The sequence below is a fragment of the Microtus pennsylvanicus genome, chromosome 2 (genome assembly GCF_037038515.1).
Source record: "Microtus pennsylvanicus isolate mMicPen1 chromosome 2, mMicPen1.hap1, whole genome shotgun sequence".
NCBI lineage: Eukaryota > Metazoa > Chordata > Mammalia > Rodentia > Cricetidae > Microtus > Microtus pennsylvanicus.
In genome coordinates, this window is record NC_134580.1 from 103362792 (window position 1) to 103368791 (window position 6000).

The window sequence follows — 6000 nt, forward strand, 5'->3', positions numbered from 1 at the left end:
TTGGCCCAGCACAGTATCAATATTGAATATCTTGTTAAGGTGGTAAAATAATTGCCCATTTGCCATGTGTTCTTAAATACAACTTTTCTGTAGAGTTTAGCGTTCGGACTTTGAAGTCTCGATCCTGGGCTCCTGAATTAGAAAACACAGGAAGAGAAGGGCCTTTATAAGCATCATGTGAGCCTTTTAGAGTTATTTTTACCTAAAGGAGACAGATCGCCCGCAAACCTGGGCTGGACTGCTCAGGGCGAGGGTGGCAGTCAGCTCCTTTGTCTTAGTTTCTGATGGGTCCAAGAGTAGCCTGAAAAGAGGAGGCAGGAAGTTAGAAGGGACTCCTCAATTATGAAAGAGGGGACCTCCAGACGTGGTAGCAGACTGATGGGAGAAGAACCAGGGAGATATTTCCTGCCTTGGGTATTGCCAAGAGACTTGTTTTCTAGAAAATGTTGGATAAATCCCAAGCATAAGTGTGAGCGGCACAGAGGAGCCATGTCTCCTACGGTTCCAACGGCCCTCGCACAGAAGAGCCATGTCCTCCCATGGTGGGGAGAGAAGCCCACGCAAACCACAACGACCATGTGTTCCTTTTTCTGGTGCTAGCCTAAATACCCAGTGGAAGTGGTCCTGATCCTCCCCGGGGGAAGGTCAGTGCTTGGCAGGCTGGGAATTGGAGTCCAAGTGCTTGGCAGGCTGGGAATCAGAGTCCGGACCAGGGCAATTCTAAGGCCAGGGCCTGGGGTGACACTTCCAACTCAATATTACAGTCCAGACTCTTTGGATATTGGGGTGTTAGAGGGCTGGGGTCTCACTTTTGGCCAAACATCCCAGAGTCCTTGGATATAGGGGCATCGGCTCAAGTCTGGCTACTTCCTACAGGCATGGGGCAAATTGGGAGAGGGGAGAGCTGGGAGTTGGTGCGCTCACGTCCAGCGAGAGGTGGCTGCAGGAATGACCTGTAAAATATGCTTGAAACTGTCTGGGCAGGCAACTGAGTTTTTGGAGTTGATCTTGTATCCTGCCACATTACCAAAGGTGTTTATCAGCTGTAGAAGTTCTTTGGTAGAGTTTTTGGGGTTGTTTATGTATACTATCATATCATCTGCAAATAATGAAAGCTTAACTTCTTCCTTTCCAATACAAATCCCCTTGATCCCCTTATGTTGTCTTATTGCTATTGCTAGAACTTCAAGCACTATATTGAAGAGGTATGGAGAGAGTGGACATCCTTGTTGTGTTCCTGATTTTAGTGGGATGGCTTTGAGTTTTTCTCCGTTCAATTTAATGTTAGCTGTCGGCTTGCTGTAAATAGCTTTTATTATATTTAGGTATGACCCTTGTATCCCTAATCTCTCCAAGACCTTTATCATAAAGGGGTGTTGAATTTTGTCGAATGCTTTTTCAGCATCTAATGAAATGATCATATGTTTTTTTTCTTTCAGTTTATTTATATGGTGGATTACACTGATAGATTTGTGTATGTTGAACCAGCCCTGCATCTCTGGGATGAAGCCTACTTGATCATAATGGATAATTTTTCTAATGTGTTCTTGGATTCAGTTTGCCAGTATTTTATTGAGAATTTTTGTGTCAATGTTCATGAGTGATATAGGCCTGTAATTTTCTTTCTTGGTTGGGTCTTTGTGTGGTTTTGGTATCAGGGTAACTGTAGCTTCATAAAAGGAATTTGGCAATGACTCTTCTGTTTCTATATTGTGAAATACATTAAAGAGTATAGGTATTAGCTCTTCTTGGAAGTTCTGGTAGAATTCTGCATTGAAACCATTTGGTCCTGGGGTTTTTTTGGAAGGGAGATTTTTGATAACAGTTTCTAATTCTTCGCGACTAACAGGTCTATTTAGATCATTCACCTGGTCTTGGTTTAGCTTTGGTATATGGTACTTATCTAAAAAAATGTCCATTTCTTTTGCATTTTCCAGTTTTGTGGCATACAGGCTTTTGTAGTAAGATCTAATGATTCTCTGAATTTCCTCTGTGTCTGTGGTTATGTCCCCCTTTTCATTTCTGATCTTATTTATTTGTGTGTTATCTCTCTGTGGTTTAATTAGTTTGGATAGGGGTTTGTCGATCTTGTTGATTTTTCGAGCAAGGAACTCAGGACCGCAAGGGGTGCACCCACACACTGAGACAATGGGGATGTTCTATTGGGAACTCACCAAGGCCAGCTGGCCCGGGTCTGAAAAAACATGGGATAAAACCGGACTCGCTGAACATAGCGGACAATGAGGACTACTGAGAACTCAAGAACAATGGCAATGGGTTTTTGATCCTACTGCACGTACTGGCTTTGTGGGAGCCTAGGCAGTTTGGATGCTCACCTTACTAGACCTGGATGGAGGTGGGTGGTCCTTGGACTTCCCACAGGGCAGGGAACCCTGATTGCTCTTTGGACTGACGAGGGAGGGGGACTTGATCGGGGGAGGGGGAGGGAAATGGGAGGTGGTGGCGGGGAGGAGGCAGAAATCTTTAATAAATAAATAAATTAAAAAAATAATAAATAAATAAATAAATAAAATAAAAGAAAGAAAGAAAGAAACTGTCTGGGCTTAGTGTAGCAGAACTTTCTCCTGGAACCTCTAGGAGAACCGGAACAGATTTACATCTTGGTGCTATTGCAAAAGGCTATTGCTTTAGGTTAAAAGATATGAACATTTTAGCTGAACCTCTGAAGATACACCTGAAACCTGTTGATCCTGGACTATGAAGCCTGCTAAAGAGGCGCACCTGTCTGTATTTTAGCAGGAAACTTTATTAAATGTCATGGATGAAGTAATAAGTTAACAGTACCTTAAATTGTCAAATGCGATTAGACAGCTCTGGAAGGGATAAATGAGCAAAAATGAGACAGTTTTTTAGCTGACTGGCCATCCCAAATCCTCTCCTTTGTCCTTGGAGAACACCAGTTTCAGAAGCAGCGCTTGCCATTGGCTGCTGAGTACGAGAGGCCCAAAAGTTGTTCCTGTGGGGGAAGTCTACCTGTCTTGGCGGGATGAGCAGATCGATTCCCCAAAAGGCATCCAGGAAGCTGAAGAGGTAGAAGACCGATTTTTTGCTGTGTGGGTGGGTTTGCCAAACCCAAAGGCAAAGCCTGGAGGCAGACGGTCTTATGTCTTCTTGGAGGAGCTAAAGGGTGCTGCAGAAGCTGTATGTCTGTGATAGAAGCTCTTGTTAAAATGCCATACCCTCTGATCTGTAAATTGGGGGGAAATGGAAGTGGGGGCGGGATGGGAGCGCACATATAGAAACGGCAGGCTTTTGGAGCATTGTTAATTTAGGCTAGATAGTCCCAATTTAAAAGGAATTTTTGTAAAAGGCCATGGGAGGGTGTTTTGTGAACTGGCTTGTAATCGCAAGAAACCCATTAGAAGCAAGGGCAGGCCTGTGTGATTCAAGTCCGTCACAGCACATCGGCCGAGACAACTCTTGAGCTGAAAACGGGGCTGTGAAAATTGAATGGCAGGCGACCCTGGCCAACCAAAATTATCCCCAGCTTAGCCTGGCTCAGCCATTTGGATCAGGCTTTCGGCGCAGACAGTGGTTTCAGCAAAAGTCTGAAAAGCGAATGGATCACCCCAAAATCCTACCGGCCATGCACCTTAAAAGGGGAACTCACCTGAAGCCGACCTTGCCTGGTGGAGAGGGTACACAGGAAGACCGTTTTTTAGCATGGCCCTGGGTCCTGGGTCCTGGGCCCATAGGAAAAAACAGACCCTTTTGGTGGGGGACCTCCATCTATTAAAAATAATCCTTAAAAAGAGCCTCTCCGCCAGAGCAGAGAACTTCAATCAAACCAGATTAGACCGGATCAAAAATGCCCACATTTAATAAATGCCACATTCACGGGTGGACAGGGACAGCATGGTGGGGAGAGGAGCCCATGCAAACACCTACGTTTTTTCCAGCTCCAGCCTAAATATCCTGTGGGAGTGGTCCTGACCCTCCCCGGGGAGGGGTTAGTGCTTGGCAGGCCGGGAATTGGGGTTCAGACTGGGGCAATTCCCAGACCAGGGGCTGGGGTGACACTTCCAACTCAATATTACAATCTCCACTGACTTCCATTAATCGATCACTTGTGAAACTGGCAACGGTTTCCACCAGTACAGAAAGTGGACCAGCTGACTCTCCAGTGGTTGAAGTAGATTTAGATTTGTCAAAGGAATACTCTTTAGGCATAGGAACTGGAGCCTGTGGCTGGCAAGGTGGTAACCTTGTCTTCAAACTCACCCACACGGTTGGGGCTTGCCCTCGCTAACACCAGTGTCCAATAGCAGAATCCTCAGCTATTTCTAGGGCTTTATCCTGAAAGTTCTTGTTCATATTCTACAGCAAAAAGAATCTTTTCTGTGGGGACAGAAAATAACAATTCGCCACATGTATCAGATAGTCTTCTATCTGATAGGAAGTCTTTTATCTTAGGAAGAGAAAAGGCTATTTGAGAAAGACAATTTTTAAATAATTATAAAATAAGTTATTCTTGAAATTATTGTCCCCCAGAGATTTTTTTTCTTACTAACCTAGATGTCCACTAGATGTCACTTGTTGCTTGCGTTTTCACTTTTAAAATGACAAAATGACGGGGGGGGGGGGGGGGGGAGAGTATTTGCAATTCTGAATTGAAGACTCCCAGTGGAACCAAAACCTGGCAGAGAATGAGATGTAGCAACATTTGAGAGCGAGCAGGCGGGAGACCTTATAAGAGTGAGATTTGGCCTTAAAGAGTTGGGTGGTTGTGGGCTTTGCATAATCATTCCTGGCTTTCAAAAAGATGAGGGAAGCCAGCAGCCCTGCCCTCCTGCTGTGTTGAAACAAAATGAAAACCGCACCAAAGGACTGGATTCCCCCCATCTTCCATTTTCTCTTTTCTTCCCCCACCCCTGCCCATTTTAAGGAGAATGTGATTTTTAAATGAAATCGCTTGGAATACTTTAAGAGCGAGTCTTCCTTGTTTGAACTTTCTACCCACAAATTAAAACCACTTTAATCGTCATTATCTCTGCGAAAAGCATGCGGGACGTGTAAGAGAAGACTGAGAAGACTTCTAGAAGTTTCCCCGGGGGTTTTCTGGGGCTATCCATTTCCTGTACTTGCCAAAAAAAAAAAAAAAAAAATCTAACAACCAATTCAGTGAAGGCCGTGTACCCAGTGGTTTTGTTTCGTGTAACAGCTGTTTATTTTTTTAAGCTGTCATTGTATTTTGGCTTCAGGATGGTTAAATGAGTCTCGGTATTAAGTAAACTTCCCCGACCTGCCTATTTCCCGTCCCATCAAGCATTCCCTTGTAAGAATAACAGTGTTCTTTTATTTGGTAGTGTGCAGCGTGATGTTTTTGGCATGCCCAACATTTTTGACTTGCAAAACTTTGTGACCTCAAGTGTGAGCGAGCTGGATGCTTTCCTCAGTACCTCATAGGGTTCCAGTCTTCCCAAGTGTCCTGATGCAGATGCGTTAGCGCTGGGAAAGAATTGTCAGCCTGTTTTATTCCCTGGAGCATCCCAAACAACAACTAGGAATAGTTTTAAATACGTTACTGAAATGATTAAGCCCAGAACCCTTGGGCTGCTGCTGCTGCGCCTCTGTGATTCTCTCAGCTGTACAAAATGTGGTGGGTGCTTTTACTTGCAGATGCTTTATTGAGATCTTTAAAACATTGTTTTTAAACCACTAGCCATGTCACGGCCAAGGTTGCATTGCTATTCAAGTCAAAGGATGGAAGAAATGCCTTTGTTGTCTGATCTTTGAATACTCAGCTCTGTCAACTGTCCGGTGGGTTCTATAAGGCCATCACAACCAAAAGTCTCAACCAAAAGTCAGAAGGCCCCCCACACCTCCTTTTAAAAAGCAGTTGGTACCTCTAACTCTTGGGCTATCTGGAGACCCTGGAGGCAAGTGTGGAAGAAGAGAAAGAGAGAAGTGGGGGAGAAAGATGAGAGGTGGGCAAGGCCCACCTTTTAAAACGACACGGAGGTGCTCTTAGTGGCTGCA